Raw genomic sequence first — 27,143 nt, forward strand, 5'->3', positions numbered from 1 at the left:
GGATCGCTGACAGGTGCTACTGTGCAGGCGCCGCTGGCACCATCTTGGTGGACATATTTTTTTCTCTAGCAAGATGGCACCAGCGGTGCCTGCACAATAAAATTTATGGGATCGCCGATGGATCCTACTGCGCAGGCACGGCTTCCTCCATTTATAGAGAGATTTTTTTTCCAGAATAAATTTATATCAGCAAATAAAATTATTAAATGCATATAATACATGCAATCATGCTGCTGCGCCGGTGCCTGCCTACTGAATGTGTTTTGTTTTTTTCAATACATATTATATTCAGTATGTAAAATGGGGGGCAGGTCACTGAGGGAAGATATGCTGGCAAATTCGTAAGCAGCGCACCACATAAAGACCCCAACCTCACAGGCCCCACACTGAAGCATGTGAATCTCATTAACTGAAAACTGAAAATAAAGATTAAACAACAACCACAAGATGGATTTAATCAACAAATGTATCATTTTAATCAGTATAAAGGCACCAACCTGACACTGTCTGTAGATTACTCAGCACAATATTGCTGATAGGTTCCCTTTAAGGAGGGAGGCCTGGGTTTGCTCCCAGATCTGAAGGACATTTCCATTAGAAAAACCAGCCACTGGTACATTGGAGAAAGCTGACATAAGCAAAGGCACTTGATAATGCTGGAAATAAATAACTAAGAATGGAAATGCTCTGAAAGACTCCCCACGTGATAGTTGGAGGGAAACTCAACTCATAGGAGTATTTGTACCCAGTCATCCTGACAGGCAGAGATGAAGTGTTGAAGATAGTTCCTCAGAATCCAATTTGCCTGTTCCACTTACCCATTGGTCTGAGAATGGTACGTGGAGGAAAAATTCAGCTGTATATTCTGCAACTTGCAAAGAGCTCTCCAGAATTTTGAAGCGAACTGAACTCCACGATCAGAGACAAACATAGATTCATAGAATGTTAAATTTAGAAGAGACCTCAAAAGTCAAGGTGTCCAGCCCCCTGCTCAATGCAGTGCAGGATTAATCAAACCAACTCAAACACATGGAATACATGAAATATGAATAGCAAAATGGCTTTTGAACGTTAGGAAAATATTTGAGAGATGCTTTGCACAGAATTTGATCAAATAGTGTGAGCCCATCAACCATCGTCAAGGTGGTCTCATTAAAACTGATGGGTCCCTGACCTCCCTGTCCAAATGTGAACACTTACCGAAGGCCAATGTCTGTATACCTGGGTGAATGTGGACACCTCTGTCAGCAAAGCCTACATATGGGTTGGCAGGAACCAAGTGTGAATAGATGTAATTAAAAACCACATGGTGATGGGAGGAGTGTTCAGTCAGTAAGCTAAGATAGAAATGCCAGAAAAATGACTGGCACATCCAAACTAGTGTGAATAGGTGCATACCAGGAGCAGCTACCTCCATACACAATTAACAAAAAAAGGTTGCACTCTATCATGCCAAAGCATGTCTAATATGGAATACATGAAATATGAATAGCAAAATTGCTTTTGAACATTAGGAAAATATTTGAGAGACGCTTTGCACAGAATTAGATCAAATAGTGTGAGCCCATCAACCATCGTCAAGGTGGTCTCATTAAAACTGATGGGTCCCTAACCTCCCTGTCCAAATGTGAACACTTACCGAAGGCCAATGTCTGTATGCCTGGGTGAATGTGGACACCTCTGTCAGCAAGGCCTACATATGGGTTGGCCGGAACCAAGTGTGAATAGATGTGTGAATAGATGTTTTTCTGTAATTTCTATCTTAGCTTACAGACTGAGAACTCCTCTTATCACCATGTGGTTTTTAATTACATCTAGTCACACTTGGTTCCGGCCAACCCATATGTAGGCCTTGCTGACAGAGGTGTCCACATTCACCCAGGCATACAGACATTGGCCTTCGGTAAGTGTTCACATTTGGACAGGGAGGTCAGGGAACCATCAGTTTTAATGAGACCTCCTGGAGGAGGGTTGATGGGCTCACACTATTTGATCAAATTCTGTGCAAAGCGTCTCTCAAATATTTTCCTAATGTTCAAAAGCCATTTTGCTATTCATATTTCATGTATTCCATATTAGACATGCTTTGGCACGATAGAGTGCAACCTTTTTTTGTATATTGTGTATGGAGGTAGCTGCTCCTGGTATGCACCTATTCACAGTAGTTTGGATGTGCCAGTTGTTTTTATGTAATCTCAAACACATGATTGTCCAGCCTCTGTTAGAAGACTTCCATTGTAAGAAAACTCACCACCTCTCGTGGCAGCCTGTTCCACTCATTGATCAACCTTTCTGTCAAACAGGTTTTTTAACAATATCTAATCTGTATCTTCTCCCTTTCAGTTTCATTCCATTGCTTCCCGTGTTTCCATGTGCAAAGCCTTCTGTAACAGCACTCCCTGAGTGCATTGGGGGACAATCGCTTGGTAACGGGATTAAAGCACACAGGAACATTTTCTCACAGAAACAGTCTTTTCCAGTTTATTTAGACTCATAAACCACTGTAGGCCATGTTACACATCACAGACCTCACAAAATCCATAGGACTTCATAATTATACAGCTTTGACTCCAATACTTCATAGCACAACATTAGGTTGCAGGCACTACACACGCCGGAGCTCACTCCGTTCAGTTACCATGGGTGATCGCACAGTTCATAACCATCTGTAGAACATCATATGCACTAACAGTCTGGTCCACTGGCAGATACTTGTCTGCCCATAACTCCCTTTATCTGGAGTTACCTTACAGGAGCTCCTGCTCCACACACTGACTCCTGTCAGTCCTCTCCCCTGTGGAAAGCTGCCTTACTGGGATCACAGTACTTGTGACCAGAGCACTCCCAACAGTCCAGAACCACAGAAGGAATAGTAGCTTCCCCAATGCAGTGCCATCACTGACTCTGCACATACGGCCTCTCCATGTGCTATTCAGGAAGTCCCCCTCCATGGACCTTCCAACACACAGACCTTCAGGTCCATAGCCTCACCATGTGTTTTCCAGGAATCTGATCCTACTCCCAGGATCTTCAAAGACAGGCTATCCAGGACCTAACACTCTGAACATTCAGGTCCATACACTCTGAACACAGACCATGTGACCCAAACCATGGTCACATTGTGTACTTGTAGCCACAACTATTAGTGTGCCTAATTATTATGCAACTAAATGAAAAATGTACATTTTCTAATCTTATTTGTATATTTATATCTGTTAAAGTAAGAATTATGACCAAACAACTCAAAATACATTTCTGAAATTTTAAAAAATATCAGTGACAAATATTGCCACTCTTCTATTCAATAACAGCCATAAGTCTTCCATCCATGGAGTCTGGAGTTTCTTAAGATGTTGACAATCAACTTTTTAGGCAGAACCAACCACAGCCTCCCAAACACTGTCCAGAGAGGAGGTGTACTGTTTTCCTTCATTGTTATTCTCCTGTTTAACCCCTTAACGACCGCCGATATGCCTTTCAACGGTGGCAGTTAAGGGTACTTAAAACACAACGCCAATTTTTAACGGAGCTGAGGTTTAAGTGTATAGTGCCCCCCAGCGTCAGAACTTCTCCAGGGTCTCGGCGACCGGGGATAGCTGAGACCCCAGAGAACATGATTTGCATCGGATTTTACAGACCCTGGTGTTGCAATCGCTGTTATTAATGGTATAACGGCGACAGCAAAAAAAAAGTTTGATTTTCCATTAAATTTCTCGCTCCTCTGATGTGATCCCACATCAGAGGAGAGAGAAATAGGGTCCCCAGATCCCACTGATACCTCCGTTGTCCCTGGATCCTTCAGCATCCCCCCGTGAAGTTCCCGGGCTGCCGGCATCTTCTTCCAGGAGAAAATGGCAAGCGCATGCGCAGTATGCCCGCCGAGATCTGCCAGCCGGCCGGCAACAATTGAAAATTTTTCCTATAGATTAATTATGAACACTGTGATAGAATATATCACAGTGATCATAATTAAAAAAAACAGTAAATAAAATCCCCTTTATCCACCCTTAGGGAAAAAAAATAAAATAAAAAATATATCTTTATTTTTCAATGACGGTTAGAGTTGGGCTAAAGTAAGTTGGGCTAAAGTTAGGGTTAGGGTTAAGGCTAGGGTAAGTTTTAGGGTTATCATTAGGGTTACAGTTAGCATTAGGGTTAACAAAAGGGTTAGGGTTAGCGTTAGCGTTAGAGCTAGTGTTGGGATTACGGTTAGAGTTGGGATTAGGGTTAGGGGTGTGTTAAGGTTACGCTAGCGGTTAGGGTTAGGGTTTGGATTAGGGTTAGAGGTGTGTTGGGGTTAGAGTTGTGGTTAGGGTTGGGATTAGGGTAAGGGGTGTGTTGGGGTTAGGGTTGTGGTTAGGGTTATGGATAGGGGTTGGGATTATGGTTAGGGGTGTGGTAAGGTTAGGCCTTCGGTTAGGGTTATGGTTAGGGTTGAGAATAGGGTTAGGGGTGTGTTGGGGTTAGGATTGGAGTTAGAATTGGGAGTTCCACTTTTTAGGTACATCAGAGGGTCTCCAAACGTGACATGGCACCACCATTGATTCCAGACAATTTTGTGTTCAAAATTCAAACGGTGCTCCCTCTTTTCTGAGCCCTGCCATGCACCCAAACAGTAGCTTACCCCCACATATGGGGTATCAGCATACTCAGGACATATTTCACAACAACATTGGGGGTCTAATGTCTCCTGTTACCCTAGGGAAAATAACAATTTTGGGGTGAAAATATAACTTTTGTGGAAAAAATATGATTTTTTTATTTTCACGGCTCTTTGTTATAAACTTCTGTGAAGCACTTGGGGGTTCAAAGTGGTCACCACACAACTCAATAAGTTTCTTGGGGGGTCTAGTTTCCAAAATTTTGTCACTTGTGGGGATTTTCACTGTTTAGGCTTATCAGGGGCTCTCCAAATGCAACATGGCATCTGATCTCAATTCTAGCCAATTCTGCATTGAAAAGTCAAATGGCCCTCCTTCTTTTCCGATCTCTGCCATGCGCCCAAAGAAAGGTTTACCCCATATATGGGGCAACAGCATATTCAGGAGAAATTGAACAACTTTAATAGTTCATTTTCTCTTTCTACACTTGTGAAAATAAAAAAATTGGTTTTGAAGTAAAATGTTTATAAAAAAGGTTAAATGTTAATTTTTTCCTTCCACATTGCTTCAGTTCCTGTGAAGCACATAAAGGGAGTGAGGACTGGCGGAACGCACCAAATAATAATTGTAGATGATATAAGGTGCGTTCGCAGTCCGGGGTCAAAGACATCCAAGACACCTGCTGCTTGGTAATGATGGACTATATGGCGGTATAATGTGAGTAGACACATGGGTTAGCTTCACCCGGTATGAAGGAAGCAAACCTTGTGCATCAGAGGGGTGCGATACCGCACAGAGAGCGCAAGCAAGGCGAAACAGAACTCTGCCCCAAGACTCGGGGTAAGAATCACTCTAGATCTCTTGCGCTCGACACCGCTAATGTGGTGTCAGGGAAACTAAAGTAAACATTTTCCACACAGGAGTGCATGCAGTGCCACTCTGGCAGATGCCACTAACCACCCTAACTTGGGCTAGGAAAGCGCACTATCTGCGCATGGCGCCACTCTGGCAGTTGCTGCTAACTGGATTAGTAACTTGTGCAATTGTGCAGGACAGCACTGTTGGGCGCTAGGTAGCTATATCATTCGCAAGCAGTCAACAACACTAGGGATGGGAATGATTCAGAGCTTTCATCCATCGACAGGCATTCATCCACACACACACACGTTTGGCCATGCAAACCTTTTATAGCAGTAGGGCTCTGAGAACTTCCTGATGGTCCAATAGGAGTTAGAGCCGCAACAGGACATGAGAATGTGACCCCTGACCTCCAATGGAATGTCGTCCCATGGGCATGCTCAGTGTGGGAAAAGCAGGACTTAGTCCCTGAAGCACCTGCTTGCTGCTGAACAGTGCTGGCTACAAAGCCAGAGCCTGAGAAGGTAGCAGTACCCAAGTGCACAGTATCAGCTTGAGCCAGATTCTGGGATTGACATCTCTACTGAGCAGGTTTCACTGTGGCTGGAGGAGAATGGGAGACCGTAGTGGACATGGTTTGAGATCCCCCCTGTGCAGCGGTGAGAACTCGGCACCTAACAAAGGGTAATGAACTTCTTGAATGTGGTTTTGAGTATACTGAGGGTTGCAGTTTTCAGAAAGGTGTCACTTTTGGGTATTTTCTGTCACTTACACTCTCAAAGTCCCTTAAAAAAATGGTTTTGTAATTTTTGTTGAAAAAATGAGAAATCGCAGGTCAACTTTTAACCCTTATAACTTCCTAATAATAAAAAAAATAGTTTCCAAAATTGTGCGGATAAAAAGTAGACATGTGGAAAATGTTATTTATTAAGTATTTTGAGTGACATCACTCTCTGATTTAAGGGCATAAAAATTCAAAATTTGAAAATTGCAAATTTTTCTAAATTGTCGCCATATTTCCACTTATTTTCAAAAATAAATGCAAGCCATATCAAAGAAATGTTATGGCTAACATGAATTACTATTTGTCATCAAAAAAAATCTCAGAATCAGTGGGATCTGTTGAAGCATTCCAGAGCTATAACCACATAAAATGACAGTGGTCAGAATTGTAAAAATTGGCTTGGTCATTAAGCAGCAAATTGGCTCTGTCAATAAGGGGTTAAGAATTTTTTATTTGTATGCCCTTAAAGCAGAGTGTTATGTCACACAACATATTTAATGAATAACATTTCCCACATGTCTATTTTACATCAGCACAATTTTTGAAACACAATTATTTTTGTTATTAAGTTAGAAACATTAAACGTTGAGCAATTTCTAATTTTTCCGATATAATTTACAAAATTGTTATTTTTAGGGACCACATTATATTTGAAGCGACTTTGAGGGGTCGATATGACAGAAAATACCCAAAAGGGCCATAATTCTAAGAACTACACTCCTTAATGGGCTCAAACCCACATTCAAGAAGTTTATTAACCATTCAAGTTCTTTACAGGAATTAATGGAATGTGGAAGGAAAAAAACAATAATATTTAACTTTTTTCACAAAAATAGTATTTTAGACCCAATTTTTTTATTTTCACAATGGTAACCGAAGAAAATGGACCCCCAAATTTGTTGCGTGATTTCTACTGAGCATATCTGAGGAAAAACCACTGTTTGGGTGCACAGCATGGCTCCAAAGTCAAATTTACTGTAACAATTAGCGGATGCCACCCCTGATGTGCCTAAGGCTGCCATCACACTAGCAGTATTTGGTCAGTATTTTACATCAGTATTTGTAAGCTAAAACCAGGAGTGGAACAATTAGAGAGAAAGAATAATAGAAACATATGCACCACTTCTGCATTTATCGCCCACTACTGGTTTTTGCTTACAAATACTGATGTAAAATACTGACCAAATACTGCTAGTGTGACGGCAGCCTAAATGGTGGAATCCCTGAACAAAGTGACACTATTTTGGAAACTAGACCCCTCAGGGAACTTACCTAGATGTGTGTTGAGCATGTTGAATCCCCCCAGGTGTTTCACAGAAATTTATAATGTTGAGAAATGAAAATTTAAAAAATCTAATTTTTCCACAAAAATGTTTTTAGCCCCAAATTTAGCATTTTCATAAGGGTAACAAGAGAAATTGCACCATATAATATGTTGTGCAATTTCTCCTGAGTACGCCAATACCCAACTTCATGTTTAGATAGCCCATGATGTGCCTAAACAGCTGTAAACCCTCACAAATGAGCCCATTTTGAAAACTTGACACCTCAAGGAATTTATCTAGATGTGTAATGAGTCCCTTGAACTCTCTGGTGCTTCACAAAATTTTACGTTAATGTCTGAAAATGAAAAAAAAAATATTTTTTTCACAAAAATTTTGCTTTAGCACCAAATTCTTTCATTTTCACAAGAATCGTAAAAAATTTACCTCAAAATTTGTTCTGCATATTCTCCTGAGTATGCCAACACCCCACATGTGGTTACAGACTCCTTTTGAGGCACAGTGCAAAGCTCAGAAGGGATGAAGTGCCATACTGGAAATAATATTTTGCTGGACTGGGTTGAGGGTGCCATGAGTCATGACACATTGTTAGAACTAGGGTTGAGCGAAACGGGTCGAACATTTTCAAAAGTCGCCGACTTTTTGCGAAGTCGAGTTTCATGAAACCCGATCCGACCCCTGTGCGTTGTCGGCCATGCGGTACGCGACTTTCGCGCCAAAGTCGCGTTTCAATGACGCGAAAAGCGCCATTTCTCAGCCAATGAAGGTGAACGCAGAGTGTGGGCAGCGTGATGACATAGGTCCTGGTCCCCACCATCTTAGAGAAGGGCATTGCAGTGATTGGCTTGCTGTCTGCGGCGTCACAGGGGCTATAAAGAGGCATTCCCGCCGACCGCCATCTTACTGCTGCTGATCTGAGCTTAGGGAGAGTTTGCTGCCGCTTCGTCAGAAGCAGGGATAGCGTTAGGCAGGGTCCATTAACCACCAAACCGCTTGTGCTGTAGCGATTTCCACTGTCCAACACCACCTTCGGTGTGCAGGGACAGTGGAAGCTACATTTTTTTTTTTTTTCTCAGCGCTGTAGCTCATTGGGCTGCCTTAGAAGGCTCCCTGACAGCTGCATTGCTGTGTGTACGCCGCTGTGCAAACCAACTGCTTTTTTCAAAGCACAAATCCTCTTGTTCCTTCCTTTCTGCACAGCTATCTTTTTTGTTTGTCCACACTTTTTATTTAATTTGTGCATCAGTCCACTCCTTATTGCTGCCTGCCATACCTGGCTGAGATTACTGCAGGGAGATAGTAATTGCAGGACAGTCCCTGTTTTTTTTTTCTTTTTGTGGGAGATTAAGATTGGCATTTCTGCTAGAGTGCCATCCCTGTGTGTGCCATCTCTCAGTCAGTGGGCCATAGAAAGCCTATTTATTTTTTTGCTTGATTTGGGTTCTAAAATCTACCTGAAAAAATCACTACATCAATCTGTGGGAGAAAAATATTGGCCTCAGGGCTTGTGTGCCACTCCTGACTCCTGTGTGTGCCATCTCTCAGTCAGTGGGCCATAGAAAGCCTATTGATTTTTTTGCTTGATTTGGGTTCTAAAATCTACCTGCAAAAATCACTACATCAATCAGTGGGAGAAAAATATTGGCCTCAGGGCTTGTGTGCCACTCCTGACTCCTGTGTGTGCCATCTCTCAGTCAGTGGGCCATAGAAAGCCTATTTATTTTTTTGCTTGATTTGGGTTCTAAAATCTACCTGAAAAAATCACTACATCAATCAGTGGGAGAAAAATATTGGCCTCAGGGCTTGTGTGCCACTCCTGACTCCTGTGTGTGCCATCTCTCAGTCAGTGGGCCATAGAAAGCCTGTTTATTTTTTTGCTTGATTTGGGTTCTAAAATCTACCTGAAAAAATCACTACATCAATCAGTGGGAGAAAAATATTGGCCTCAGGGCTTGTGTGCCACTCCTGACTCCTGTGTGTGCCATCTCTCAGTCAGTGGGCCATAGAAAGCCTATTTATTTTTTTGCTTGATTTGGGTTCTAAAATCTACCTGAAAAAAATCACTACATCAATCAGTGGAGGAAAAATATTGGCCTCAGGGCTTGTGTGCCACTCCTGACTCCTGTGTGTGCCATCTCTCAGTCAGTGGGCCATAGAAAGCCTATTTATTTTTTTGCTTGATTTGGGTTCTAAAATCTACCTGAAAAAAATCACTACATCAATCAGTGGGAGAAAAATATTGGCCTCAGGGCTTGTGTGCCACTCCTGACTCCTGTGTGTGCCATCTCTCAGTCAGTGGGCCATAGAAAGCCTGTTTATTTTTTTGCTTGATTTGGGTTCTAAAATCTACCTTAAAAAATCACTACATCAATCAGTGGGAGAAAAATATTGGCCTCAGGGCTTGTGTGCCACTCCTGACTCCTGTGTGTGCCATCTCTCAGTCAGTGGGCCATAGAAAGCCTATTTATTTTTTTGCTTGATTTGGGTTCTAAAATCTACCTGAAAAAAAATCACTACATCAATCAGTGGAGGAAAAATATTGGCCTCAGGGCTTGTGTGCCACTCCTGACTCCTGTGTGTGCCATCTCTCAGTCAGTGGGCCATAGAAAGCCTATTTATTTTTTTGCTTGATTTGGGTTCTAAAATCTACCTGAAAAAAATCACTACATCAATCAGTGGAGGAAAAATATTGGCCTCAGGGCTTGTGTGCCACTCCTGACTCCTGTGTGTGCCATCTCTCAGTCAGTGGGCCATAGAAAGCCTATTTATTTTTTTGCTTGATTTGGGTTCTAAAATCTACCTGAGAAAATCACTACATCAATCAGTGGGAGAAAAATATTGGCCTCAGGGCTTGTGTGCCACTCCTGACTCCTGTGTGTGCCATCTCTCAGTCAGTGGGCCATAGAAAGCCTATTTTTTTTTTTTGCTTGATTTGGGTTCTAAAATCTACCTGAAAAAATCACTACATCAATCAGTGGGAGAAAAATATTGGCCTCAGGGCTTGTGTGCCACTCCTGACTCCTGTGTGTGCCATCTCTCAGTCAGTGGGCCATAGAAAGCCTATTTATTTTTTTGCTTGATTTGGGTTCCAAAATCTACCTGAAAAAATCACAACATCAATCAGTGTTAGGGCTAGTGGAACGCACCAAATAAAAAGACAGATAGAGTATGGTGCGTTCGCAGCCTGGGGACCACCGTGCAGAGATGGAACCTGCTGCCAGGTAATGACGGACTATATGGCGGTACTCATAAGTATACACACGTGGGTTAAACTTCACCCAGCGTGAAGGAAGCGATCCTGTTGCGTCACAGGATCGCGGTACCGCACATAGAGCGTGAGCAAGTAGTCAGCGAACTCAACCCCAACTAGGATTGAAGTCCGATTAGACCCTTGCTGGCACAACACCGCAACTGGGTGTGTAAGGAAGCTGAATAATAATATTTAGAGCACAAGAGTGCATGCGGTGCCGCACTGACGAACGCCACTAACCACCCAGGCTTGGGTAAGGAAAGCACAGAGGAAGTGCACGGCGCCGTACTGGCGGTCACAGCAACTGGACGCTGTAATGTGTGATTCGTGCTGTAGGATAAGTCGGGCGCTAGATAGCAACCATACACCTTCCGCGAACAGACATTCAATAGGGAAGGGGTATCCAAGGACGACTTGCACTCACAACAAACACACATATGCAAATGTACTCTAGCGCATGGCCGTGCGGTCATGCGCAGTTTATATAGTTGCAGCACAGGAAGTGGCCACAGAAACTTTGCCCTTCCAAGACCTGCCAAGAGGACCAATGGAATGTGCTGCAGGGCCTGAGCACATGACCCTCGATCTCCAACGGGAGATCTTGCCCTGGGCATGCTCAGTGTGTGCAGACAAGGACTTAGTCCCAGAGAAGTCTGCTCGCTGCTGACCAGCACTGGCTTTAATGGCAGAAGCTGAAGAAGGAGCAGTAACTCTCTGTACAGAGTGAGACTGAGCAAGACGCTGGGACTGACGTCCCTGCTGAGCAGACTCCACTGCGGCTGGATAAGAATGGGAGACCGCAGCGGAGATGGCTCGAGATTCCCCCTGTGCAGAAGCGGGAACTCGAGACCTAACATTCCCCCCCCTCCTTGGGCCTCGCTACGCTCGAAGGCAGAAATGAGCTGTGGGGCCCGAATGTTTTCAGCAGGCTCCCATGACCTGTCCTCTGGGCCATAACCCTTCCAATCCACCAGATAGAACTTTTTGCCGCGTACCACCTTGCACCCCAAAATAGCGTTCACCTCGTAATCGTCCGTAGACGAACCCGATGTCCCGGCAGATGACTCGGAAAACCGGGACATGTATACGGGTTTCAAGAGGGACACATGAAAGGTGTCGGTGATACCCAAGCGTGAAGGAAGGGCCAGACGGTAGACCACAGGGTTAACCTGTTCGAGAACCTTGAAGGGACCCAAGTAGCGAGGAGCAAACTTAGTGGACTCAACTCACAGCCTGATGTTACGGGCGGAGAGCCACACCAAGTCGCCAGGAGCAAAGGTCGGAGCGGGGCGCCGATGAACATCGGCGGAGGACCTCATTCTCTCCTTGGAGGCCCGAATGGCATCCTGCGTGCGGTCCCAAATGTCCCGTGCCTCCACAGCCCAGTCTGCCACCCTGGAGTCAGCAGAAGACACAGGCATGGGCACAGGAACACGCGGATGCTGGCCGTAATTTAGGAGGAATGGAGTCTGACCGGTGGAGTCGGCTACGGCATTGTTAAGTGCAAACTCTGCCCACGGTAGCAAGGATGCCCAGTCATCCTGCCTGGCAGAAACAAAATGTCGTAAATATGTGACCAAGGTCTGGTTGGCCCTCTCTACCAACCCATTCGTCTCGGGATGATATGCCAAAGAGAGATTCAACTCAATACTGAGCAGACGACAAAGCTCTCTCCAGAATCGAGACGCAAACTGGGGATCCCGGTCACTAACAATTTTGTCTGGCATACCGTGTAGGCGAAAGATATGCTTGACGAACAAGACAGCCAACGCCCGTGCAGAAGGTAGCCGTGGAAGAGGCACCAAGTGCACCATTTTGGAAAAATGGTCGGTGATCACCCAGATAATGGTGCAGTTACGAGACTTGGGTAAGCCCACCACAAAGTCCATCCCGACCATCTCCCAGGGCCTGTCCGCCACCGGCAGAGGATAAAGCAAACCAGCTGGCCGTTGCCGAGGAGTCTTGTTCTTGGCGCAAGAGACACCCGCCCGAACATACTCTGTGACATCACGAGCCATATGCGGCCACCAGTATGTCCTCGCCAGTAACTCAGATGTCCTTTTGGTACCAAAATGTCCACCCACCCTGGACGAGTGTGCCCAAGAGAGAACCTCCGGTCGCAAACTGGATGGTACAAAAGTCTTGCCCGGAGGCACAGACTCTAGCGAAACCGGAGCTACAGTTCTCAAGCTCTCGGTGGGGACAATAAGCCGAGGCTCCTCCTCCTCCTCCGCAGATGGCACAACGGAGCGAGAGAGAGCGTCGGCCCGAATGTTCTTCTCCCCAGAAAGAAAATGGAGGGTGAAATGAAACCGGGAGAAGAATAAGGACCATCTGGCCTGGCGAGAATTCAACCGCTGGGCTGTCTGCAGGTACACCAAATTTTTATGGTCTGTGAAGACTTGGAAGGGAAAACGTGCTCCCTCCAAGAGATGTCTCCACTCCGAGAAAGCCAACTTCATGGCTAGCAACTCCCTGTCCCCGATGGAATAATTCCTCTCTGCTGGTGAGAAGGTCTTGGAGAAAAAGAAGCAAGGATGCTTCCGACCTTGAGCATCCTTTTGGAAGAGGACTGCTCCAGCACCAACAGAAGAGGCATCCACCTCCATGATAAATGGCTTATCAACATCGGAGCGATGTAGGATGGGAGCGCTAGCGAAGTGTGACTTTATAGAGTTAAAGGCCTTGGAGACCTCCTCAGACCACAATTTGTGATTCGCCCCCTTCTTGGTGAGGGCAACCAAGGGAGCTACCAAAGTTGAGAAGTGCGGAATGAACTGGCGATAATAATTAATGAACCCCATAAAGCGCTGCACCGCTTTAAGAGAATGGGGTTCCTGCCAGTCCATCACAGCCTGTAGTTTGGCAGGATCCATAGCCAATCCCTGGGCAGAGATGATGTAGCCTAGGAAAGGTAAGGACTCCTGCTCAAACATACACTTCTCCAACTTGGCATAGAGGGAGTTTGCCCGTAGGAGGTCGAAGACTTTGCAAACATCTCTCCGGTGGGAGTCAATATCTGGAGAGTAGATGAGAATATCATCCAGATAGACTACGACCGAGGTGGAAAGCATATCCCGGAAGATATCGTTCACAAAGTCTTGGAAAACGGCTGGGGCATTACAGAGCCCGAAGGGCATCACCAGATATTCATAGTGCCCATCCCTGGTGTTAAAAGCCATCTTCCATTCGTCCCCCTCACGGATGCGAATCAGGTTGTAAGCACCCCGCAGATCTAGTTTAGTAAATACCCTTGCTCCCCGAAGCCTATCGAAGAGCTCAGATATCAAGGGCAAAGGATACTTATTTTTAATGGTGATGGCATTAAGACCCCTGTAGTCTATGCATGGACGCAATTCCCCATTCTTCTTCTGCATGAAGAAGAACCCTGCCCCAGCAGGTGACACTGACTTCCTAATGAATCCTCTTGCCAGATTCTCCTGGATGTACTGTGACATTGCCTCCGTCTCCGGGAGAGATAACGGATAGACTCGACCCCGGGGAGGCTCAGCACCAGGCAAGAGATCAATAGGACAGTCATAGGGGCGATGGGGCGGAAGGATCTCCGCCGCCTTTTTGGAGAACACGTCTGCATAAGACCAATACTGCTTGAGGAGAGAGGAAAGATCTGCGGGTACCTCTGTAGTAGCAACCTGAACGCACTCCCTCTGACACCTACCCCCACAAGATTTGCCCCATCCCAGGATTCTGCCAGAGGACCACTCAATATGAGGAGAGTGGTACCGTAGCCAAGGTATTCCCAACAGGACCTCATCAATTCCCTCAGGAATGACGAGCAGAGATATAATCTCCTGATGAGATGGCGACATGGACAGAGTAAAAGGGATGGTCTGGTGTGTAATCTGTGAGGGCAGTGTCGACCCATTCACCACTCGTACCGTTACTGGTTGAGCTAGCATAACCAGGGGTATTGCGTGACGTTGGGCGAAGGCAGAAGACATAAAATTGCCCTCCGCCCCAGAATCCACGCAGAGCTCTACCGAGTGGGAGAATGAGCCTATAGTAATTGTCCCCTTAAAGGACAATTTAGAGGCAAACGTCGCCGTGTCTAGTGTACCTCCACCTACTACCACTAGACGCTGACGTTTCCTCGACCGCTGAGGACATCTGGTGGCTAGATGTCCTGACTGCTGGCAAACATGACAGACCTTGAGTGCACAAGCGGTCCGGGACTTACATCCCGCTTGTGACACTTCCCTGGCCTCATGTGACTCAGGAACCAGGACCGGAGATTCCAGAGGTTTGGCGAAGGTAGGAGCCAGCCGAAACCTCTGCCTACACTGGGCTCGCTCTAACCTCCGCTCGTTAAAACGGAGGTCAATTCGAGTGGAGACAGTTATTAACTCCTCCAGTGTGGCAGGAATCTCCCTAGTGGCCAGAGCGTCCTTAACGTGGTCAGCCAGGCCCCTCCAAAATATGGGGATGAGAGCTTTATCCGACCAATCCAGCTCAGAAGCTAAAGTGCGGAATTGGACGGCAAACTGACTGACCAAGGACTCACCCTGAGTTAATGCCAGCAGTTGGAGCGCACTATCATGGGTGAGTTGAGGTCCTAAAAAGACCTGTTTCAGAGTGCTCAGAAACAGCGGAGCACTCTGCACCACATGATCGCCACGCTCCCACAGCGGCGTAGCCCATTCCAACGCCCTGTCCGACAAGAGAGACACTATAAATCCCACCTTAGCCCGCTCTGTGGGAAAACGTGCAGCCAGGAGCTCGAGGTGAATAGAGCACTGACTCACAAATTCCCTACAAAATTTGCTATCACCAGAAAATTTTTCTGGCAGCGGGAGGCGAGAAAATGTCGGAGCAGGGGTGGCAATGGACAGGGTTGCTGCAGCCACGCTAGCAGCCTGTACAGCAACTGCGGTAACATCCACAGCTGAGGTTGCGCTCTCAAGAGCCGCCAACCTACCCTCCAGCTACTGGATATACCGCAAGGATTGCTGTTTGTCCTTCATTACTAGCCAGACCCTGGCGCTAGTGTAATGTTAGGGCTAGCGGAACGCACCATATACAAAGACAGATAAAGTATGGTGCGTTCGCAGCCCGGGGTCCACCGTGCAGAGATGGAACCTGCTGCCAAGTAATGACGGACTATATGGCAGTACTCATAAGTATACACACGTGGGTTAAACTTCACCCAGCGTGAAGGAAGCGATCCTGTTGCGTCACAGGATCGCGGTACCGCACATAGAGTGCGAGCAAGTAGTCAGCGAACTCAACCCCAACTAGGATTGAAGTCCGATTAGACCCTTGCTGGCACAACACCGCAACTGGGTGTGTAAGGAAGCTGAATAACAATATTTAGAGCACAAGAGTGCATGCGGTGCCACACTGACGAACGCCACTAACCACCCAGGCTTGGGTAAGGAAAGCACAGAGGAAGTGCACGGCGCCGTACTGGCGGTCACAGCAACTGGACGCTGTAATGTGTGATTCGTGCTGTAGGATAAGTCGGGCGCTAGATAGCAACCATACACCTTCCGCGAACAGACATTCAATAGGGAAGGGGTATCCAAGGACGACTTGCACTCACAACAAACACACATATGCAAATGTACTCTAGCGCATGGCCGTGCGGTCATGCGCAGTTTATATAGTTGCAGCACAGGAAGTGGCCACAGAAACTTTGCCCTTCCAAGACCTGCCAAGAGGACCAATGGAATGTGCTGCAGGGCCTGAGCACATGACCCTCGATCTCCAACGGGAGATCTTGCCCTGGGCATGCTCAGTGTGTGCAGACAAGGACTTAGTCCCAGAGAAGTCTGCTCGCTGCTGACCAGCACTGGCTTTAATGGCAGAAGCTGAAGAAGCAGCAGTAACTCTCTGTACAGAGTGAGACTGACAGGAAAGAGAAGGAGTGAGACTGTGCAAGACGCTGGGACCGACGTCCCTGCTGAGCAGACTCCACTGCGGCTGGATAAGAATGGGAGACCGCAGCGGAGATGGCTCGAGATTCACCCTGTGCAGAAGCGGGAACTCGAGACCTAACAATCAGTGGGAGAAAAATATTGGCCTCTGGGCTTGTGGGCCACTCCTGACTCCTGTGTGTGCCATCTCTCAGTCAGTGGGCCATAGAAAGCCTATTTATTTTTTTGCTTGATTTGGGTTCTAAAATCTACCTGTAAAAATCACTACATCAATCAGTGGGAGAAAAATACTGGCCTCAGGGCTTGTGTGCCACTCCTGACTCCTGTGTGTGCCATCTCTCAGTCAGTGGGCCATAGAAAGCCTATTTATTTTTTTGCTTGATTTGGGTTCTAAAATCTACCTGTAAAAATCACTACATCAATCAGTGGGAGAAAAATATTGGCCTCAGGGCTTGTGTGCCACTCCTGACTCCTGTGTGTGCCATCTCTCAGTCAGTGGGCCATAGAAAGCCTATTTATTTTTTGCTTGATTTGGGTTCTAAAATCTACCTGAAAAAATCACTACATCAATCAGTGGGAGAAAAATATTGGCCTCAGGGCTTGTGTGCCACTCCTGACTCCTGTGTGTGCCATCTCTCACTCAGTGGGGCATAGAAAGCCTTTTTTTATTTTTTTTTATCTGGTTTCTAAATTGTCATTGAAAAAATCATTTTATTTATTTGGTTTCTAAAATATTCCTGAAAAAATCATTTTATTTTATTTTGTTTATAAATTCTCCCTGAAAAAAAAAAAATAGGTGGGAGATTAATATTGCCCTTTCTGCTTGTGTGCCAGTTTTGACTCCTGGGTGTGCCATATCTCTCTCTCTCTCTCTCTCAAATTGTGGGCCATAGAAAGCCTATTAATTTTTTGGCTTGATTTGGGTTCCAAAATCTACCTGAAAAAATCACAACATCAATCAGTGGGAGAAAAATATTGGCCTCTGGGCTTGTGGGCCACTCCTGACTCCTGTGTGTGCCATCTCTCAGTCAGTGGGCCATAGAAAGCCTATTTATTTTTTTGCTTGATTTGGGTTCTAAAATCTACCTGAAAAAATCACAACATCAATCAGTGGGAGAAAAATATTGGCCTCTGTGCTTGTGGGCCACTCCTGACTCCTGTGTGTGCCATCTCTCACTCAGTGGGGCATAGAAAGCCTTTTTTTTATTTTTTTTTTATTTGGTTTCTAAATTGTCTTTGAAAAAATCATTTTATTTTATTTGGTTTCTAAATTATTCCTGAAAAAATCATTTTATTTTATTTTGTTTATAAAGTCTCCCTGAAAAAAAAAAATAGGTGGGAGATTAATATTGCCCTTTCTGCTTGTGTGCCAGTCTTGACTCCTGGGTGTGCCATCTCTCTCTCTCTCTCTCTCTCTCTCTCTCAAATTGTGGGCCATAGAAAGCCTATTATTTTTTTGGCTTGATTTGGGTTCCAAAATCTACCTGAAAAAATCACAACATCAATCAGTGGGAGAAAAATATTGGCCTCTGGGCTTGTGGGCCACTCCTGACTCCTGTGTGTGCCATCTCTCACTCAGTGGGGCATAGAAAGCCTTTTTTTTTTTTTTTTTTTTGGTTTCTAAATTGTCATTGAAAAAATCATTTTATTTTATTTGGTTTCTAAATTATTCCTGAAAAAATCATTTTATTTTATTTTGTTTATAAAGTCTCCCTGAAAAAAAAAAAAAAATAGGTGGGAGATTAATATTGCCCTTTCTGCTTGTGTGCCAGTCTTGACTCCTGGGTGTGCCATCTCTCTCTCTCTCTCTCTCTCTCAAATTGTGGGCCATAGAAAGCCTATTAATTTTTTGGCTTGATTTGGGTTCCAAAATCTACCTGAAAAAATCACTACATCAATCAGTGGGAGAAAAATATTGGCCTCTGGGCTTGTGGGCCACTCCTGACTCCTGTGTGTGCCATCTCTCAGTCAGTGGGCCATAGAAAGCCTATTTATTTTTTTGCTTGATTTGGGTTCTAAAATCTACCTAAAAAAATCACAACATCAATCAGTGGGCGAAAAATATTGGCCTCTGGGCTTGTGGGCCACTCCTGACTCCTGTGTGTGCCATCTCTCACTCAGTGGGGCATAGAAAGCCTTTTTTTTATTTTTTTTTATTTGGTTTCTAAATTGTCATTGAAAAAATCATTTTATTTTATTTTGTTTATAAAGTCTCCCTGAAAAAAAAAAAAAAAAAAAACAGTGGGAGATTTATATTGACATTTGTGCTTGAGTGACAGTCCTGCGTGTGTGGCATCTCTGTGATTTGGTGCCACAGAAAACAGAGTGTGTAACATTGTGCCTGATTTTCCTTGTGGTCTCACCAACCTGTAAAGGGATATTGAAATCAAACTGAAGTTATAGCTCACCGTGTAAGTTGTTTGACAGCAACAAATAAAGTTACTTTGGTTAAGTTTTTAAAACAATGAGGAAGTCTGGTGCAAGAGGTCGTGGCCGTGGGCGTTCATTGTCAGCTGGTAATGATGGTAGTGGTAGTGGAGCATCAGGTGGTCGTGGGAAAAAAATTATTCCACTAAGTCTGGAGCTGTGGAGCCAGGTTCGTCGTCTGGCTACACAAGGCCTCGAACGCTCTCTTTTCTGGGAGTAGGAAAACCGCTTTTAAAGCCGGAGCAGCAACAGCAAGTTTTGGCTTACCTTGCAGACTCAGCCTCTAGCTCTTTTGCCTCCTCTTCTGAAACTGGTAAATGTAAAAGCAGCGCGTCGTTTGTGGATGTTCACGGTCAGGGACAAGTTGCTTCCTTGTCCTCTTCAGCAAAAACAACAACAAGAGAGAAGGATGCAGCAGGCGACACAACGGGTTACTCCATGGAGCTCTTTACACATACCGTCCCTGGCTTAGAAAGTGGAACAGTTAACAGGCCATGCCCATTACAAGTAGATTCTGACATGGAGTGCACTGATGCACAGCCACAGCCAGACTACTATGCTGGTCATTTGACTCAGACCACAACATTGCCCTCTCAGGGTACTGATCCACAATCAGACCCTGATGAGACTATGTTGCCCCATCACGAACGCTATACCACCGACCGACACGGTGACACAGACGAAGTTGCACACGAGGTAGAAGAGGAGGTAATAGATGACCCTGTTGTTGACCCCGATTGGCAGCCATTGGGGGAACAGGGTGCAGGCGGCAGTAGTTCTGAAGCAGAGGAGGAGGGGCCGCAGCAGGCATCAACATCGCAACAGGTTCCATCTGCTGGGCCCGTATCTGGCCCAAAACGCGTGGCAAAGCAAAAAACTGTTGGAGGACAGCGTGTCCATCCGGTTAAAGCTCAGTCTGCAATTCCTGAAAAGGGATCCGATGCTAGGAAGAGTGCAGTCTGGCATTTTTTTAAACAACATCCAATTGATCAGCGCAAAGTCATCTGTCAAAAATGTTCAAATAGCTTAAGCAGAGGTCAGAATCTGAAAAGTCTCAATACAAGTTGCATGCATAGACATTTAACCACCATGCATTTGCAAGCCTAGACTAACTACCAAACATCCCTTAAGGTTGTAGCACCCTCGGCCAATGAAGCTAGTCAGCAACGCAACATCCCTTCCGTCACTGTAAGGCCACCATTTTCCGCACCACCGGCAGTATCTGTGCAGGTTTCTTTGCCAGCCCAAAGCAGTCAGGGTCAGGGAATCACCAGTTTTGTAGGAGGAAATACTGCATCTAGGGCACCGGCGGAAACAATACCATCTCCAACAGTCTCTCAGTCTGCCATGGCCACCGGCACACCCGCTAGTTCCACGATCTCCAGCTCTCCAGTCCAGCTCACCCTACATGAGACTCTGGTTAGAAAAAGGAAGTACTTATCCTCGCATCCGCGTACACAGTGTTTGAACGCCCACATAGCTAGACTAATCTCGTTAGAGATGATGCCCTACCGGTTAGTTGAAAGCGAAGCTTTCAAAGCCCTGATGGAGTACGCTGAACCACGCTACGAGCTACCCAGTCAACACTTTTTTTTCCAGAAAAGCCATCCCAGCCCTGCACCAGCATGTTAAACAGCGCATCGTCCATGCACTCAGGCAATCTGTGAGTACAAAGGTGCACCTGACTACAGATGCATGGACCAGTAGGCATGGCCAGGGACGTTACGTGTCCATCACGGCACACTGGGTGAATGTGGTGGATGCAGGGTCCACAGGGGACATCAATTTCGGGATAGTTGTGCCTAGCTCACGGTCTAGGAAACAGTTGGCTGTAGGCGTTCGCACCCCCTCCTCCTCCTCCTCGTCCTCCTGCAGAAGCGAGAGCTCTTCCACAGACCGCAGTCGCCAAACCACTACATCGTCAGCTGTCACTGTTGCACACCAGTTGTCCCATTATGGGGCAGCTACTGGCAAGCGTCAGCAGGCTGTATTGGCTATGAAGTGTTTGGGCGACAACAGACACACCGCGGAAGTTCTGTCCGAGTTCTTGCAGGAAGAAACGCAGTCGTGGCTGGGCACAGTAGATCTTGAGGCAGGCAAGGTAGTGAGTGATAATGGGAGGAATTTCATGGCTGCCATCTCCCTTTCCCAACTGAAACACATTCCTTGCCTGGCTCACACCTTAAACCTGGTGGTGCAGTGCTTATTGAAAACTTATCCTGGTTTCTCCGACCTGCTCCTCAAAGTGCGTGGACATTGCTCACATATCCGCCGTTCGCCTGTACACTACAGCCGTATGCAGACCTATCAGCGGTCTTTGAACCTTCCCCAGCATCGCCTAATCATAGACGTTGCAACAAGGTGGAACTCAACACTGCACATGCTTCAGAGACTGTGCGAACAGAGGCGGGCTGTTATGTTTTTGTGGGAGGATACACATACACGGGCAGGCAGTAGGATGGCAGACATGGAGTTGTCGGGTGTGCAGTGGTCGAAGATACAAGACATGTGTCAAGTCCTTCAGTGTTTTGAGGAATGCACACGGCTGGTTAGTGCAGACAATGCCATAATAAGCATGAGCATCCCCCTAATGCGTCTGCTGATGCAAAGTTTGATGCACATAAAGGATCAGGCGTCTGCACCAGAGGAAGAGGAAAGCCTTGATGACAGTCAGCCATTGTCTGGTCAGGGCAGTGTACAGGACGAGGTAGCGGGCGAAGAGGAGGAGGAGGACGAGGAGGATGAGGGGGATGATTATATTTTTAATGATGAAGCTTTCCCGGGGGCACTGGAAATTGGTGGCGTGGCAAGGACGGGTTCTGGTTTTTTCAGGGACACAAGTGACATAGATTTGCCTGCAACTGCACCTCAACCAAGCACAACCGCAGATTTGACAACTGGAACTTTGGCCCACATGGCGGATTATGCCTTGCGTATCCTCAAAAGGGACACACGCATTACTAAAATGATGAACGATGACGATTACTGGTTGGCCTGCCTCCTTGATCCTCGCTATAAAGGCAAATTGCAAAATATTATGCCACATGAGAACTTGGAACTAATATTAGCAACAAAACAATCAACTCTTGTTGACCGTTTGCTTCAGGCATTTCCAGCACACAGCGCCCGTGATCGTTCTCACACGAGCTCCAGGGGGCAGCAGACCAGGAGTGCTAGGGGTGCACACATCAGAAGTGGCGTTGGACAGAGGGGTTTTCTGACCAGGTTGTGGAGTGATTTTGCTATGACCGCAGACAGGATAGGTACTGCTGCATCAATTGAAAGTGACAGGAGACAACATTTGTCCAGTATGGTTACAAACTATTTTTCATCCCTTATCGATGTTCTCCCTCAACCGTCATTCCCATTTGATTACTGGGCATCAAAATTAGACACCTGGCCAGAATTGGCTGAATATGCATTGCAGGAGCTTGCTTGCCCGGCAGCTAGTGTCCTATCAGAAAGAGTATTCAGTGCTGCAGGTTCAATATTAACCGAAAAAAGGACTCGTCTGGCTACACAAAATGTTGATGATCTAACATTCATTAAAATGAACCACAACTGGATTTCGAATTCTTTTGCCCCACCTTGCCCGGGCGACACCTAGCTTTCCTATGAAAAGCTCTTGCCTGTGGACTACTGTGAATGACTTTTCAAATGTCTTAATTTGCAGCAGCTGATTGTCCAGCATATGACATGTTTACACCTCCCTAAATGGCCAAACTCCCCACACGGGGCCATGGTATCGCGACTTGGCGCAAGCACCCGTGAGAGTGCTGTTTGTCTGAAGAGGTGGGTGTGCCCGCTTTTGGTCGACAGCTCTGCCAATGGGTCCCTCATAGTACAATAAACTGTCTCTGGCGGTGGTGGTGCGCACCCAACGTCAGACACACTGTTGTAACATGAGGGGCCCTGGGCCTGTACCGCCGTCCACAAAAGAGTTCACCCACCCCCAGGTCAAACATTGCTCTGCCACTTCCACAATTATCTCTCACACTTCCACCAATGTTTAGACTATGCGCTGACATCCTTCCATTCCTGCCACTGACAATACCATTGTGTTGACATGTATAATGGTACTTAACATAGTCAGGGGCAGTGTCCTGTATTTACCAAAGTAAAAACTTTGCGCCAAATTAGTAGGTCAGAAACAACGCAGAGGATCCCACCCATGTACCTAAAGATTGCAGCCTTTAGTGTTTTCGCTGGATTTTAATGTGAGATATTCACATTTATGTATTGTTTTGGACTACTAACTGGCAGACACTCATTACAATCATCCTCCGCTGACCAGGCCACTGCTGGCCGTGTTCACCTGGAACCAATTTAAAATTGCCTACAGCCATATGTTATTATGTTAGGCCTTTGATGCCTGTCTGTGGTCACTCCTTCCAATAGGCCTCCACTGACCACACCACTGCTGCCCGTGTACCCCTGGAATCAATTTAAAATTGCCTACAGCCAGCCCAATTTTTTTATGTTAGGCCTTCGAAGCCTGTCTGCGGTCCGTTCTTTCTACTACTACTACACTGACCAGGCCACTGCTGCCCGTGTTCCCCTGGAACCAATTTAAAATTGCCTCCAGCCATCTGTTATTATGTTAGGCCTTCGATGCCTGTCTGCGGTCACTCCTTCCACTAGGCCTCCACTGACCAGACCACTGCTGCCCGTGTTCCCCTGGAACCAATTTAAAATTGCCTACAGCCAACCCAATTTTTTTATGTTAGGCCTTCGAAGCCTGTCTGCGGTCCGTTCATTCTACTACTACTACACTGACCAGGCCACTGCTGCACGTGTTCCCCTGGAACCAATTTAAAATTGCCTACAGCCATCTGTTATTATGTTAGGCCTTCGATGCCTGTCTGCGGTCACTCCTTCCACTAGGCCTCCACTGACCACACCACTGCTGCCCGTGTACCCCTGGAACCAATTTAAAATTGCCTACAGCCAGCCCAATTTTTTTATGTTAGGCCTTCGAAGCCTGTCTGCGGTCCGTTCTTTCAACTACTACTACACTGACCAGGCCACTGCTGCCCGTGTTCCCCTGGAACCAATTTAAAATTGCCTACAGCCAACCCAATTTTTTTATGTTAGGCCTTCAAAGCCTGTCTGCGGTCTGTTCTTTCTACTACTACACCACTGACCAGGCCACTGCTGCCCGTGTTCCCCTGGAACCAATTTAAAATTGCCTACAGCCATCTGTTATTATGTTAGGCCTTCGATGCCTGTCTGCGGTCACTCCTTCCACTAGGCCTCCACTGACCAGACCACTGCTGCCCGTGTTCCCTTGGAACCAATTTAAAATTGCCTACAGCCAGCCCAATTTTTTTATGTTAGGCCTTCGAAGCCTGTCTGCGGTCCGTTCTTTCTACTACTACTACTACACTGACCAGGCCACTGCTGCCCGTGTTCCCCTGGAACCAATTTAAAATTGCCTACAGCCATCTGTTATTATGTTAGGCCTTCGATGCCTGTCTGCGTTCACTCCTTCCACTAGGCCTCCACTGACCAGACCACTGCTGCCCGTGTTCCCCTGGAACCAATTTAAAATTGCCTACAGCCAGCCCAATTTTTTTATGTTAGGCCTTCGAAGCCTGTCTGCGGTCCATTCTTTCTACTACTACTACACTGACCAGGCCACTGCTGCCCGTGTTCCCCTGGAACCAATTTAAAATTGCCTACAGCCATCTGTTATTATGTTAGGCCTTCGATGCCTGTCTGCGGTCACTCCTTCCACTAGGCCTCCACTGACCAGACCACTGCTGCCCGTGTTCCCCTGGAACCAATTTAAAATTGCCTACAGCCAGCCCAATTTTTTTATGTTAGGCCTTCGAAGCCTGTCTGCGGTCCATTCTTTCTACTACTACTACACTGACCAGGCCACTGCTGCACGTGTTCCCCTGGAACCAATTTAAAATTGCCTACAGCCAGCCCAATTTTTTTATGTTAGGCCTTCGAAGCCTGTCTGCCGTCCGTTCTTTCTACTACTACTACACTGACCAGGCCACTGCTGCCCGTGTTCCCCTGGAACCAATTTAAAATTGCCTACAGCCAGCCCAATTTTTTTATGTTAGGCCTTCAAAGCCTGTCTGCGGTCCGTTCTTTCTACTACTACTACACTGACCAGGCCACTGCTGCCCGTGTTCCCCTGGAACCAATTTAAAATTGCCTACAGCCATCTGTTATTATGTTAGGCCTTCGATGCCTGTCTGCGGTCACTCCTTCCAATAGGCCTCCACTGACCAGACCACTGCTGCCCGTGTTCCCCTGGAACCAATTTAAAATTGCCTACAGCCAGCCCAATTTTTTTATGTTAGGCCTTCGAAGCCTGTCTGCGGTCCGTTCTTTCTACTACTACTACACTGACCAGGCCACTGCTGCCCGTGTTCCCCTGGAACCAATTTAAAATTGCCTACAGCCATCTGTTATTATGTTAGGCCTTCGATGCCTGTCTGCGGTTACTCCTTCCACTAGGCCTCCACTGACCACACCACTGCTGCCCGTGTACCTCTGGAACCAATTTAAAATTGCCTACAGCCAACCCAATTTTTTTATGTTAGGCCTTCGAAGCCTGTCTGCGGTCCGTTCTTTCTACTACTACTACACTGACCAGGCCACTGCTGCCCGTGTTCCCCTGGAACCAATTTACAATTTCCTGCAGCCATCTGTTATTATGTTAGGCCTTCGATGCCTGTCTGCGGTCACTCCTTCCACTAGGCCTCCACTGACCAGACCACTGCTGCCTGTGTTCCCCTGGAACCAATTTAAAATTGCCTACAGCCAGCCCAATTTTTTTATGTTAGTCCTTCGAAGCCTGTCTGCGGTCCGTTCTTTCTACTACTACTACACTGACCAGGCCACTGCTGCCCGTGTTTCCCTGGAACCAATTATAAAGTGCCTACAGCCCAATTTTTTTATGTTAGGCCTTCGAAGCCTGTCTGCGGTCCTTCCTTCCAATAGTTCTCCACTGACCAGACCAATGCTGGCCCTGTACCCCTGGAACCCAGCTGAAAGTGCATGGAGCCTCCTTTTTTTCTTTCTTTTATATTTAGAAAGCCCAGATGAACTACGCTGTACCACGGTTCAAGCTACCCAGTCGACATTTCTTTTGCGAGAAAAGCCATCCCAGCCCTCCAGCAGCATGAAAAATTCTGCATTGTCATAGCACTCAGGCAATCAAACAGTAGAAAGGTGCACCTGACAAGAGACGCATGGACCAGTAGGCATGTCCACAAAAAGTTACGTGTCCATTACGGCGCACTGGGTTAATGTGTTGGATGCATGGTCCACAGGGGACAGCCTACAAAGTCTGTCTGCAGTCCCTAATTCAAATTTTCCTCCGCTGACCACACCACTGCTGCCCGTGTACCCCTGGAACCAATTTTAAAGTGTCTACAGCCTAATTTTGTTATGTTAGGCCTACTACGCCTGTCTGCGGTCCTTCCTTCCGATACTCGTCCACTGACCAGACCACTGCTGCCCTTGGACCCCTGGAACCTATTTTTAATTGCATAGAGCATCCTTATTTTAATAGTAGGCGTACAAAGTCTGTCTGCGGTCCACTACTGAAATTGTCCTCCACTGCCCAGAGCAATGCTGCCTGTGTACCCCTGTAACTTTTTTAAGCTGCAGTGAGCCACCTTTTTGGTTTAAGGCCTACTACCTGTGCCTGTCTGCGCCACTCAATTCAGCTGTGTTCCTTTGAAAAAAGCTGAGCGTCAATAGTCTTGTTTTCAGTCTCTAGGAATTTTAAAACTGCATTGGGGGTACAACTTTGGTAGGGCCTACTAACGGTGTCTGCCGCCCCAAGGTGTGCCCCAGGTTTCGTCCACATTGCTTCGGTCTTCCGACTCTCGTTTAGTAGTTGTAGAAAACTACACTGCATTAGGCCTACAAATTGGGTATGGGGTGTAGAGAGATGGTGTGTTCCACTCCAAGGTGTTCCCCAGGTTTCCTCTCCATTGCTTCGATCTTCATGCTCTCGTTTAGTAGTTGTTGGAAACTACGCTGCATTAGGCCTACGAATTGGGTATGGGGTGTAGAGAG

Source organism: Ranitomeya imitator, chromosome 4, assembly GCF_032444005.1.
Source record: "Ranitomeya imitator isolate aRanImi1 chromosome 4, aRanImi1.pri, whole genome shotgun sequence".
In the NCBI taxonomy this organism is placed as follows: Eukaryota; Metazoa; Chordata; class Amphibia; order Anura; family Dendrobatidae; genus Ranitomeya; species Ranitomeya imitator.